Source organism: Silene latifolia, chromosome 1, assembly GCF_048544455.1.
Source record: "Silene latifolia isolate original U9 population chromosome 1, ASM4854445v1, whole genome shotgun sequence".
Lineage (NCBI taxonomy): Eukaryota > Viridiplantae > Streptophyta > Magnoliopsida > Caryophyllales > Caryophyllaceae > Silene > Silene latifolia.
The window spans coordinates 12,156,045-12,170,312 of NC_133526.1; the positions used below are offsets into that span (position 1 = coordinate 12,156,045).

The 14,268-nt window shown below is 43.4% G+C and overlaps 1 pseudogene; it reads right to left on the bottom strand.

The window, feature by feature from the left end:
- Positions 1 to 528: 528 nt before the first annotated feature.
- LOC141598928 (alpha-galactosidase 1-like) lies at positions 529 to 6,974 on the bottom strand (annotated as a pseudogene).
- Positions 6,975 to 14,268: the final 7,294 nt, after the last annotated feature.

Consider the following 14,268-nt stretch of genomic DNA (forward strand, 5'->3'; position numbering starts at 1 on the left):
TTTTGGACATGTAGGTGTTTGAGAGTGACTACAATCCCTTTTATCCACATTTCTACGCCCTTTTATCCACTTTTGAACGTGTTTTAACTGTGATTTGTATCTCGTGACTCCGCTGTTGGATTTTATTTAAAAGTTTTAAAAATCCTGTTTTTTCGCTACATTTTGGTTCTTTATGTTACTGTCGAATCTCAGGGTTCAGTCCGCACGATTATATTTTCCTAGGAAATTAATCGATTATATATGTTTAGATTGATGTGTATTTAACCACACACTCAATCGCGAACTCGTGACAACACCGTGTGGTTAGAGCTAATGAGAATCGATTAGAGAGCTTAGGAGAGAAAAACAGGGGATTTGTTTGAGTAGCTTGTACGGTATGCTTATAAGTAACGATTCTTGGGCGCAATCAGTGGCGTAGCCACATATATGGTAGTGGGGTCGTGACATCCCATAGCTTTTCGACAATTGACGCTTTTTATCATTAAAATTTGTCTATTTTGAAAATTTTATGTCTTTAAGACCCCGTAATAAGAGATAAATAACAATTACATTAGAATAGACCCTACAGATAAAAAGATTCTGGCTCCGCCACTGGGCGCAATTGAAGCAGTATGTCAAAGTTTCACTAAAGTTTCTTGGTTTTTTTTATCAAAGCACAAACTGAGGACCGACATGGAGGAATACATCAAGAATAACGAAAAAAATAGAGAGAATCAAGCAACTGGTTTCAGTATGTACATCTTGGAGGTATGAGGCTCCAACATTGCTGTCAATTTCCCAACAAACTTCTGATTTAAGGTCTTGTGCTGTTATAACAAATGACAACGCAATGTCGTTATTTTAAGTCGACTTTTTTAGGATACGCAATGTCGTTATTTTAAGTCGACTTTTTTAGGATAAATAAGTAATTAAAATGAAGTCGGAGAGTAACAATGTGTACCTCCCAGAGATCTCTGGCTTGAACGACGCTGCCTTGGGGAATGCCGATATCATCCCAATGAGCTGTTATAGGATGGGTATATGTACCTCTATTCACCAAAAGAACGGCCACCCTATAATATGTCAGCGGCCCTGCCCACACCTGTTAACCACATTTATCGTTATCAGCGAAGACGAGTATTTAACCGTCTTAATCTTAATATTGATATACCCGTTTTCTTTAGAAAAATTGAATGTATACTATATTGTATGAGTATATTATACGGAGTATTAATCATTACCTCCCAGTCACCCTCCATCCTGACTTTTTTTGCTTGAACTCCGAGAGGATCTGTACATATAACATAATACAATCATTAAATCACCAAGAGTTTCAATCCTCTATATTTATTCATGGAAATAGAAATCAATACAATTATTGTTTAAGACGGATATAAAACGGGTAATGAGACAAAAAGCAAAATGTCTAGATCATGACAAACTCTTGTCTTATCTACCTATCTGTCTTAAACAAACTAGTACTATTTGACATGTTTTATACGGAGTACTTAAAAGACGACTTTACCTTGGTTAACATCGATCACTTCTTTATTGCCGATGATTTCCATGGTTTCCCTTGTCAAATGTCTCACATCACACCCAATCAGAAGAGGAGCCTACATTGTTTTTTTTTTTTTTTTTTTTTTTGCCGTATAAGGTCCTTGGCCATCAATTAAAAAAAGAATAACATTTTTTGCTTTTTTTTTTTTTAAGAAAATTATATCACCTTGGAAATTGCCCAAATACTGAAATGAACAATGTATTCGTTTTTCGTCATCCCTCCATTTCCCACTTCAAGCATGTCCGGATCTATTCAAATAGCAAATGTTAACATTAAGTAGAGACATCAAATCATTTTCCTATTCAAAATTCGAAAGAATTTAGGAATTCGAATCTAAGTGAACATACCATTCCAAATGCACCGGGTCTAGCATGCTCAGCGTAAGCCTCATTCATGTCCGCTCTTGAGACCATACTATAATGTAACAAACATGACCGTTATAGTAGCTAAAAAGCTTAACATTCACACAGAAAACACATTTTTGTAACAAACGGGACCGTTAGATTTGCAAGCATTACCTATCCCAGTTGTCAGAAATGTCGTTGGTCGTTCTCCAACTATTCCCTATCTGAGAACCCCAAAGAGCCGGATGCATGTCCCCCCTGTCGAAAGAAAAAAAAAAAAGAAAACAAATCAACAATGACGCATATGGTTAAGATAACATTTTTTTACTCATCTCATATAATAGTAGGAGGAGGTAATAATCTTATTACCATTCACATAGTGAAAAGAAAATTGGTCGACGAGCATTCATCAGCGCTCTTGTCATCACAGGATACCTAACAGTTGGCTTTGATCCATCATTGTTGCAATTGTCGTACTTTAGGTAATCGATACCCTATAGAAATTCGATCATTAGTCATCAAATTAAAATTCCGACTTAAAAATGGCCCATTCATTATCTGTAGTGTGTAGTGTAACTATATAATTTGTCAAGACTCAAAGAGTAACGGTTAAATGAAAGTGATAGATACCCAAGAGGCGAATGTATTTGCATCCTTCTGTTCATGCCCCAATGACCCCGGCATTTTCTTGCTACAAGTGAAGTACCTATCAAAGATGAAAACATTCGTTAATTCCTGCATAAGAAGCTACATTATAAATCTCTGATACACTTAAAAGAGGTCGTTGTCTACGAATATACCCCGCATCAGAGTAAATTCCAATCTTAAGTCCCTTGCTATGAACATAATCTGCAAGAGCTTTAATACCAGACGGAAAAGTTGATCTTTTGGCTACGAAATGACCCTGAAACATATCAAGATAACATTAAATTTAGGAAAAAATATCAGGAGTTTAGCCGGATAGGGTCGCAAATGGATAAACTGTCTATTACACTAGTCACTACTGTAATGTTGATGTTGAGTTGAGCCATAGTAGAAAATAAAGACGTGTACCGTGCTATCACGCTTTAATTCAGCCCAACAATCATCTGAGATGAAAAGAACACAACGGTTAGGGATTAGGATACATCAGAGCAAATTGTCAGACTACAAACTAAACTTCAAAAGTTAAGTATCATAACGGATTATAAGGAAATACAGGACGTACCTATGTTAACGTACTTATAACCAAGCTTAGAGAGACCAGTTGCGACCAGTGCATCAGCTGTCAATGTGGATTCTAATCCCTCAGCACTTGTTCTACATGAATTACGTTAAGTATAGATAGGGGTCGAAAATCTTACCGGTTTCTCTTACAATCTTTTCTGTTACATCACAGTTGAAGTGATTCCAGCTATTCCATCTGATTCAAACAATAAGTAAATTGATATAATTGATGTTAAGTATCAACGTCACCTTGAATCTGAGATTGTTGATAGAAACAATAGAACAATTATCCTGAATTTTAGTTTCTACAGTGTCTGATACACTGAGTTTATAGCGACTTTATACTGGTACATTAACTGGTGTTTCAGTTAGCAGTATAAGTTTTATATCGACTTATACGCAAACGACCCTCATGTCAAGCAAACCCAAAGACTCCCATCAGTAAACCGAAACACACCGGACATTCAGCACTACAAATTTCGTATATGATTTAGTGAACAACAAATATAAAAGAGAAATTACGTTTCTATCTCCAACTTGCTATTTTTCAGAATATGAAGATTATTCCCTTTCTATTAAATTTCTAACAATTTTTCCAAAGAAAATTGATATAAACTTATACATCTAATTAGAATTATACGAGTAACTTATAACACGGTGAAAAACCACTTATATAAGACACACATATATGTATAATTGAAGTAGTGGAGGAGTTAAGGAGTTAGAGGGCAGCATGCGCTACTAGACCAGTTCATAGACTATACATCTGAGGTAGTACCTCTTATTGTTTATTTTCTGAGTTTTATTTTAAAGTTTTTGAGTTATGCTTTAGTATAAAGTTTTTGAGCACATTTACTAAAACATTACACTAAAAAAATATAATATTGCTCAAAAACTATATTTATAAATAGTAATATGCTCAGAAAAAATGTGTATATGCTCAAAAACTACAAGATCTGAGGTACTACCTCAGATGCGTAATCCTTTTTCTCGCTACTAGACCTGTACTCGGACCAGGCTAGGGCCGGACTGGCTAGGGGCGGGTCAGGCTCTTCTGGTCAAACCCGGGCCAAGCCAGGGGGAGGGGCGGGCTTGGCCGTGCTGGGACATGCTTGACCCGAGCCTAGGCCCGAAGTGGGCCAGACTGACGGGCCTAACAATTTCTTAATTTTTTTACTTCTCCTAAAATAGATGGGCAAGGGCAGGCCGAGCTGAGAAAATGGAACCCGGGCCGTGTGAGGTGGCGGGCTGGAGTCGGGTTAGTGCTGTTGGCTAGCTCTATGCGCTACCGTCTCCCGATCCCTAAGCTATAATTAATCTTTATTTGTTTAATAATGTAGTTCATATTTTATCTAAAATCATTATGCTACTATTTTTTTTCATATACTTCATAACTTCGCCAAACTATACTTGGAGCCTCGAGGGAATACATATTATAGAGTAAGACTGTCTCACCTTTATTTAATTTATGGATCATATAAACAAGTTGCCTTGTATACAATACGGTCGTCTTAGGGTGTAAAGGCCGTCTCATGCAATAACTACGACATCAGAAAGAAGGGAGCATATTAAGTCTTGCTATAGACGTATATATCCGTTTATAGCAAGAGACGGGTCAAATACCCTTAAAGTGGTGACGTTTTTAGGCCCCACCACGCAAGTTGTTGTTTGTCTTATGCGTAATGTGGTATGTTACTTAGCTCGTCTTTAGTTATAAACGGATAGTGATTTTGTGTTCTAAAATAGACATTGGTGTTGGAGTTGGTGACGAACTCTATAAAACCACTACAAATGACAGCATCCGTAGACCAAAATCAACAATGTTAATAAAGAATTTCAACAAAGACAATCGTCATAAATTGGTCCTCGTGAATCGTGACTGGCTTCATGTTCGAGTATCAGAGTATCAGACTGTAGTACAATACAAGTTATTTAAATATTTTTGGTCGGATTAAATATTGTAGTAAGTTAAGATTATACACAGAACTATGAATCCTAGCTTAAATTAGAGTAATTTCAAAATTCCCATCCAAAATACTTTTATCAATTAGTCATAATGCAGTTTTTTAAAAGTAAAAATAAAGAATGTATACTTAATCCTTATACAAAAATTATTATTTAAGACAACAATATCCATTTTAAACTTAAAACTGACAAAGTATGATAAATGGTGCAAAAGAAGGATGCCTATGGACTAAAAAAGTTTGTCCTAAGGAGCATATTTAACCCGTTTCATCTTAAAACGGATACTTGGGTCCAACCACCCTTTTACTTTGTGAGTGAATTGTCACATCAAGCATAACCCAAAACGGATACTTGGGTCCAACCACCCTTTTACTTTGTGAGTGAATTGTCACATCAAGCATTGGAGATTTGAATACTCCGTATCATGTTTTCATATTGGGAAGTGTTATCTAATTTCTTTTTCACAAATCCTCATTATAGACGGACACTATCCATCTATACGTATAGACGGATACCATTTTTCCTCACAAAATACCCATTTGTCATAAAGTGGGAAGCATATGGGGGGTGCTTCACCTTGTCCCCCCCTACCCATTTTATTAGAGGTCTTTACCCGTCTGTTCGTCCCACCCGTCTATACCAAGACCTATTGTTTCTTTTTTAATAACCGGTTAAAATATACTCCCTCCGTACCAGACCAAAGGTAACACTTACTATAAACGGACGTACCACACCAAAGGTAACATTCCTTATTTGGCCCACAACATTACCAAGTTATCCTTATACTTATTTGATATTTACACAAAATGTCATTACATACCCCACCTATCAACCCACAATTAAACCCACAATTACATACCCCACCTATTTTTTCCCTCTTTACCCTTACTTTTTCCACTTTTTCTTACATACTCCAATTTTCCCTACCTTTGGTGTGGTACGGAGGGAGTAATATATTTGGCCTCAACACTTGTCATCCGTCCTCATACGATATGTCATCCGTCCTCATACGATATATATTAACTTAATCGATTGTGAAAGAGCAAAGGGAGAAGATGGGAGGGAAAAGGTAGATAGCAATCCTCATTCATATTTATCATGTCATAGAACACCAGCAAATACAGAGTAATATTGCAGTAGAACTACATGAAACTGATGAAAATAACTAAGAAAAAGTGGTGGAGATTGGGGGCGGTCTAGCAGGTAGCGCAGTAGTAATAACCTCCTATTCTATATGATCTTCCACCTTAATTTTAGACCAATATTTAGGAAAGTGGTAATATGGGGAGGGAAATGAAAGCAGAGGAGAGAATGCGGGGTTATATACTTTATGTTATATTAACCATAAATGATAGACAAATAAGAAAAATGAAAGATTTTTGTGAATTTTCCGATTTAAAAAAGGTGGAAGATGTTAGTGAATAAGAGTGAATATAAGGAAACTCGAAACAAATTGCTAAAATTTTGAAGTTTTCTTTTATTAGCAGGGCGGGCGCTCCTGGCCCCTGCTAGCCCCTCACCCCACCATTGGATGAGACTATTTCCGACATATATTTGAAACAATGAAAAAAAAAAAAAAAAAAGCAAAAGTGAAAATGATTTGAAAGAGTAAGAAGCAGAGAGAGAGTTACATACCCCATGGGAGGAGTATGGGCAAGGCCATTAGAAAGCAAAAATCTCCTGTATGGATCATGACCAGTAGCAGTAGCATTAGTAGCATTGCTGGTATTGATGGCGTAATGAAGCACTAACAACAAAAGCAAACACGAGAATGCGTAATTATTCCCCATGCTTACTGATGGACCTACTACCACTACACTACTACAGTACTACTCGTATAAATATGCTACACAGCTATTCAATTTTGAACGCTTTTGGCTATTGCTATAAAATCTTGGTTTCTCACATTGCCTGTAAGCTGTATATATATATAGTCGCGATTCATGTATGGCCCCCGCTTTGGCTTTACGAGGATCATATCGTGGCTATCCTTACTATCACAAATTCTTATTAATAACGGAAACTATTCGTCATAAGTTGAAGATAAATAGTGTTGTTCTCACAAAATGCAAATAGATAGTATAAATGGGGAAATGGATACTCCATTTACCCTTCCACTTGCATTTTATAAGAGGGCTACTATCGGTCTTCAAAAAGAATCATTTTGTGGCCATCCTTACCATATACGTCTCTTTTCATTTTTGTCCTAATCTTTTAATTCTGAGTATTAAGGATTTAGGATAACCTTATATCTTCTCATCCTTAACGTATCTTTCATTAGTCATTACCACATTAGCACATTCCTTAACATTATCTTTTATGGGTAGTTGTTACTTCTTCCTCCATGACTAAATTTCGGTCCATACGTATCATTTTCTATGTATAGGTCTATCAGTTAATAGTTATCATTTTTATTTACACAAATTTTTACTAAAAACTAATATTATTCGCCACAAGTTAAAGCCAAATAGTAACCCTCTCATAATATACAAGTGGTACTCCACTTGTCTTCCATCAATGAGACAAGTTGTTCTATGTTCTATTTATTGTAACTTTACCTGGTGAGTGCGAAGTGGAGATTTGTGAACCAATATTGATGGGGCGATATTCTCACCACGACCGAAGTAACATATCGAAGCGAGTCCAAAGATATCTACAAAGAAGCGGCAATGACTTAGATAAATTTAAGCCGACGCATGGTCTCTTGCTGGCTCATTAGACAACTAGCCAAATGGAAAGACATATCCGCGTACTCATATCCAAGACCCCTCGGCGGCGAGTCAACAGGCCCGCCGGCCGCCATGGGTCCCTCGGCCGAGGGTAGATCGGTCTTTTCCACCTCGCTAGCCACTGGCTGGCCACGCGACAAAAGCGAAAGTCTATAAATACTCCTCAACCCTCATTGAAAATGATCCACAATTTAACCTAAGAATCACTATTCATCCTGTAATATCTTCCTTATCTCTCTACAAAACATACTTCGCAAGAAAAACAACTTATCTCTTTAAGTCAACCGACTTGAGCGCGTCGGAGTGAGACGCTTTCGCCAAAGCCGAGCCCTCGCTTGTTCATTATTTCAGGAGACCGAAAGGAGGATTCAATTAAGGACGTCATTCTACAAGCCACGAGTGGTAACAAATAAATAACGCTTTAATTACACCCGAACAATTGGCGCCGTCATGGGGGAAACAGATACTAGAAGCTAGTCAAATCCATTACAAAAACAAAACCCACCCAACAAGCTAAGAAGATGTCAAAACAAATTAAGCAATTGTGATCGACGAAACCGAACTCGCCAGGATGATACCGTCCCACAATTCTCGGGTTGTGCGACCCTCCACCTACGGCCGAGTAATTCAACCGCGTACGGATGCCAATAATACCAGATACGCCGCCGTCCGACCAAGTCACCATCATGGGACATGTGGTTGACGCAGCTAAACTGAAGCTACTCCTGGACCTAATGGGTGGCACGCCGACTCACACTTGTCACAACGACAAGAGCGGCACCCGACCCGGAGAGACCAGGGCCCAAAATGTGACTCCGAGAAACTTGAACGGAGCATTGGAGGAAGTCGACCATGTCAAGACGCCTGGGGAGCCCGGAGCGCTAGTGGTAGACTCGAGTCCTTCCCGCACTCGCGGAGGACAATGTCGCCGCAACACCGACGAGGCCCGCCCCTGCAGGAGTGAAAGGAGTCCGACTCACCAGAGTCGGAGAAGAAGTCCGACTCACCAGAGTCGGAGAAGAAGCCCGACTCACCAGAGTCGGAGAAGAAGCCCTTCCCGCCACGGGGAGGGGAGCCGGACTAAGGATATGAGGCGCCGATCGCCGCGCGTCATTCGACACGTGGTCGACGCCCCCTCGACGCCTCGTCCCTAGAGGTCCGGTCTTGACTAAGCTAAAGTTGCCACCCATATCATACAAAGGAGAAGGCGACCCAACCGACCACGCCGAGACTTTCGAGTCTCACATGTCGGTGTGGGAGCAACCCGATGAGGTTTGGTGCCGAGTCTTCCCTACGACTCTGCGGGGATGGCACAAAGTTGGTACAAGGGGCTACCCGATGGGTCGATATCTTTGTTATGCCGACCTAAGGGACACATTCCTGGCCCAGTATTCTTGCAATAAGAGGAGGGCCGTCGAGACATCGGACCTCCTGACTATCAGACAGGAGGAAGGCGAGTCCCTCCGGAGTTATGTGAAGAGGTTCGACGCCAAGGTTCAGCAAATTCGTGAGCTGAACAGCGAACTGGCGGCCTTCGCACTGATGAAAGGCCTCCCGAGAGGAGACTTAAAAAACGAGCTCATCAAGTGCGGCGGCTGAACTTAGACTCACCAGGAAGATGGTGACCAAGCCATAAAGGTGGAGGACTATCACAAAACCTGGGTGGGCCCCAACGAGGCCGGGCACTCGAGAGAGAAAGAGCCGCGGGAGGACAACCGGGACGAAGGACGCCGTGACAATAATAGGTCACGGCCGACAGTCCGCCAGAAATGAACTCGGCGGTAGCGGGGAGTTCGGGAACATACTACCAAAAGAAGTACAATGGTCACACCCCCCTTGTCGTATCTGCCGCCGAGGTCTTCTCCCTGAGCAAGAACGAGGGTCAGAAGTGGGAAAGGCCTCCCAAGGTGAGGAGGGACGGTGACACGAGCCAGTACTGCGAGTACCACGGCCACACCGGTCACTTAACTGACAACTGCAGACATCTGAAGAATGCCATTGAAGAACTGATCCGGAAGGGGAGCCTCAGCAAATATGTTGTCGGGGCCCAAAAGAAGGACACCGGCGGCTCAAATAAAAAATCCGTCTTTGAACGGATAGGAGTGATCCATGTTGTCATCGGGGGCAACGAGAACGGTGGGTCCGCTCATGGGCACAAACGGCACCTAAACGAGCTATATCAGGCCATCAACTTTGTGCCCAAAACAGCGGCCACCGCTTCCAACATCCCCGATATAACTATTGGGAAGAAGAACTACGAGGGAGTCATCGCCCCGCACAGCGACCCACTAGTAGTCCACTTGGACATATCCAACCACCTGGTCAAGAGGTGCCTGATTGACACAGGCGCCTACACGAACATCATGTTCAGGGAGTGCTTTCTCAACCTCGGTCGAAGGTTGAGGACTTGAGCCCCGCACCAATCCGTTGTCTGATTTTTCGGGGCCACTGGTACCTCTGGGTCAATCAGCCACGCCAGTGATGTTCGGCGAAGGGAATGCGGCCAAGAACGTCCCATCGAGTTCGTGGTCATTGACGGCTCGTCCGCCTACAACGTTCTCATAGGCCGAGTCACTCGAGCGAGGCCGACGCAGATAATGTCCATCCGGCCCGACACTGATGTATGTCTCGGACCGGGGGGAAGTGCATAAGCTCGTCTCAAAGGACGAAAAAGACGAAGTGGTCAACGTCCAGATATCTGCTAGAGGGTGCAACATGCAATCCCTCAAAGTGGCGAAGAAGTTAGAGAAGGGGAAAAGTCCATCCTTACAACAGGAGGGCGACCTCATGGATGCCACTGTCGGCATGGTCGAAGGAGCGGAGACCGAAGAAGTGGAAATTGACACAGGGCGCACCGTGAATCGCGATGTTAACACGGAGCCAAAATTAAGAGCCGCTCTCCTGACTGTTTGAAGAAGAATAAAGACGTCTTCGCTTACTCGGCCGAGATGCCAGGCGTGAGCCGGAGGTAATTGTTCACAAGTGAACGTACTCTCCACCGCTCGCCTGTCAGCGGAAGATGAGGAACTCCTCAGCCGAGAAGGATGAAGCCATCAAAGCCAAGGTAGATAAATTACTAGCGGCGGGCTTTATCATGCCTTGTACTTATCCTGAGTGGTTAGCTAATGTTGTAATGGTGAAGAAGTCATTGGGGGCGTGGAGGATGTGTGTAGATTTTACCAATCTTAATAAAGCGTGCCCCAAAGATTGCTATCCCTTGCCTCGAATAGATAGTTTAATCGACGCCACGGCAGCTACACTATCTTTGAGCTCGCCGTACGCCTTCTCAGGGTATCATCAGGTATTCATGGCCGAAGAAGACATGCCTAAGTGCGCATTCATCACCGGTGGCGGCACATACATGTATAAAATGATGTCGTTCGGTTTGAAAAACGTTGGCGCAACTTACACAAGACTGGTGGACAAAGTGTTCCAAAATCAGAAAGGGCGAAACATTGAGGCCTACGTCGACGATGCTATCGTAAAAAGCAAGTCTGACGGCGAGCACTTAGCCGATTTACACGAGACATTTTGTTCACTAAGGAAATACAAGATGAAACTTAACCCAATGAAATGCAACTTCGGTGTCCGGTCAGGTAAGTTCCTCGGCGTGCTTGTCAGCGCCAGGGGAATTGATGCCAATCCAGAAAAAGTCCAAGCAATCCTGGACCTGCCGGAGCCGAGGAATCGAAAAGAGGTTATGATGTTGACTGGGAGGATGGCGGCTCTAGCCCGCTTTATATCTCGGTCAGCCGACAAGAGCACCCCATTCTTCAAAGTGTTGAAGGGAAATAAGGACTTCAGCTGGGGGGAGGAACAGAGCACAGCTTTCAAGCAACTAAAAGCTCATCTTCAAACTCTCCCAACACTGTCCAGGCCGATGCTGGGGGAGACGCTATACTTATACATAGCGATTACCTCGGCCACGGTCGGTCCGTGATCATCGAGAGAAGAAGACAAACAAAGAACACCCAATCTACTTTGTCGACCATACATTGTTGTCCGCCGAAAGAAATTACCCGTGATTGAAAAAGCGGCCTTTCTTTATCGTCGTTGCCGCAAGAAAACTGAAACCTTATTTCGACGCACATCCCGTGACGGTCTTAACCGACCAACCATTGGAGAAAGCATTGGAGAAATTTGAACAGTCCGTGAGCTCATCAAATGGGCGAGAGAGCTATCCGGCAAACATTCATTCGGTACAAGCCGAGGCCCTCGATAAAGGGACAGGCACTAGCGGACTTCTGGCCGAGTGCACGTATCAAGAAGAGCAAAACCCCGGAGTATGGGAAGTATACACCGACGGGTCCTCCACGGCGAACAGCTCAGGAGCCGGCATCCTTATCATCAGCCCAAACGGGGACGAGTTTGAGTACACCTTGAAATTTACCTTCTCGGCCCCAAACAACGAATCCGAATACGAGGCGGTGATAACCGGAGTCGAGCTAGCTAGAGCCGCCGGGGCGGAGCACATCATTTTGAAAACAAATTCACTCTTAGTGGCAAATCAAATCAGAGGAGAGTACGAGACTCGAGACGAAGGGATGGTAAGATACCTGGAAAGGGTAAAAGCTGACACTTCAAAATTGAAATCTTTCCAGATACAATGCATTCCCAGTGTCGAGAACAACCGAGCCGACGCTCTCTCAAAGCTTGCCAGTTCAACCATCAAGAATATCAGTCGAACCGTGCTGGTGGACATCCGGAATGCCAAAAGCATTACTGAGACCGTCGGCATGGTGGGCGACATAGAAGCCGAGACGACGTGGATGACTCCGATAATGAAGTACAAACTGATGAACGAATTACCGGAGGACCGCAGTCTCTCACAGAAGAAAAAGAGGATCGCAGCAAGATATTTGGTGTTTGAAAGAGAATTATACAGGAGGTCCGTGATAAGGCCACTCTTGAAGTGCGTCGGTCCGGTAGACGCGAGCTATCTTGTGAAATTCATGAAGGCATCTGCGGTCATCACATGGGGGCAAGAACACTAGCTCACAAAGCTCTCCGAGTCGGCTACTTCTGGCCCACCATGCTTGAGGATTCCAGAGCCAAAACCAAAAAGTGCAACAGCTGTCAAATGAATGCTCCGGTGATACATGCGCCATCCCGAGACCTGCACGGCTGGTACTTAGTCCCCTTCCTTTTGCACAAAGGGGGGATGGATCTACTAGGGCCATTCCCAACGGCATCCGGCGGAAGAAAGTTCTTGATTGTCGCCGTCGACTACTTCACCAAATGGGTTGAAGCTGTAGCAGTACCTGCGAAGACGACGGCGGCCGTAAGAAAGGTAATCTGGGAAAATGTCATAACTCGTTTTGGGTTACCCCAAGTCATGGTATTTGACCACGGCCGAGAATTTTGGAGTGACACAATAATGAGTCGTGGAGGAACTTGGTATCAAATTTGCATACTCCTCCGTCTCGCCACCCACGAGCAACGGACAAAGCGGAGGCGACCAATAAAACAATCCTCAACGGTTTGAAGAAGACAGTTGAAGACCTAAAGGGAAGATGGGCCGATGAACTACCCGGCGTCCCGTGGTCCCTGCGAACCACGGAGAAAGAAGCAACGGTGCAGTCCATTCCACTTAGTCTACGGATCCGGCGATCCCGCGCATTGAAGCAACGGTGCCGACATTCAGGACGGCCACCTTTAACCCGGTTGAAAATGAGGAAGGTCTGAAAGCCTCCTAGACACTGGTCGAAGAAAGCCGAGACACACGACGCTCAACTTGGCGGTATACCAAAACCGGATGAGAAGAGCCTACAACCGAAGAGTCCACAAAAGGGACTTAAAAGTAGGAGATCTAGTCCTAAGAAAGTCAGCCGCCACCAACAAAGGGAACATTCATGGTAAATTGACGGCTAACTGGGAAGGTCCCTACAAAGTGGTTGAAGAAATGAGTCCGGGTACATATCGGCTGACAAACATGGAGGGTGTGCCTTTGATGAGCCATTGGAACACTGACAATCTCAGGAAATACTTTGTGTAGCGGCGGAGGTGTCCAAAACAATTGTTGGCACCCCAACGCAGGCTTATATCTAATGAAGAATCACCCAAGTTTTCCATCAAAGTGTTTATCCCCTCCGTAGTCATATCGAGGTAGACGCCACGGCCCAAGCCGGGCAGTCACCACAAGAAGTAGACGCCACGGCGATCACTACTACCAGCGATTGATACTCGCGAAAGCGACCAACATGCCTTAGGAACGTATAAGTACAGTTGAGACGCAATTCTAGCCGCCTCGGCCAACCGAAGGCCTGGCAGAGGAAGCGATCAATATGTCTACAGATACGAACGCTGTCGCGCCGTAACCCCTAGCCGCCTCGGCAAACCGAAGGCCTGGCAGGGGACACAACGGTCGATACGCTAACATGTTCACAGCGGCGGTTGGGAAACGCAAATCGGACGCCTCGTCACGACCGAGAGTGAAAGAGGAAGCGACCAACATGCCAACATGTTTAATAAAAAAGACGTTAAA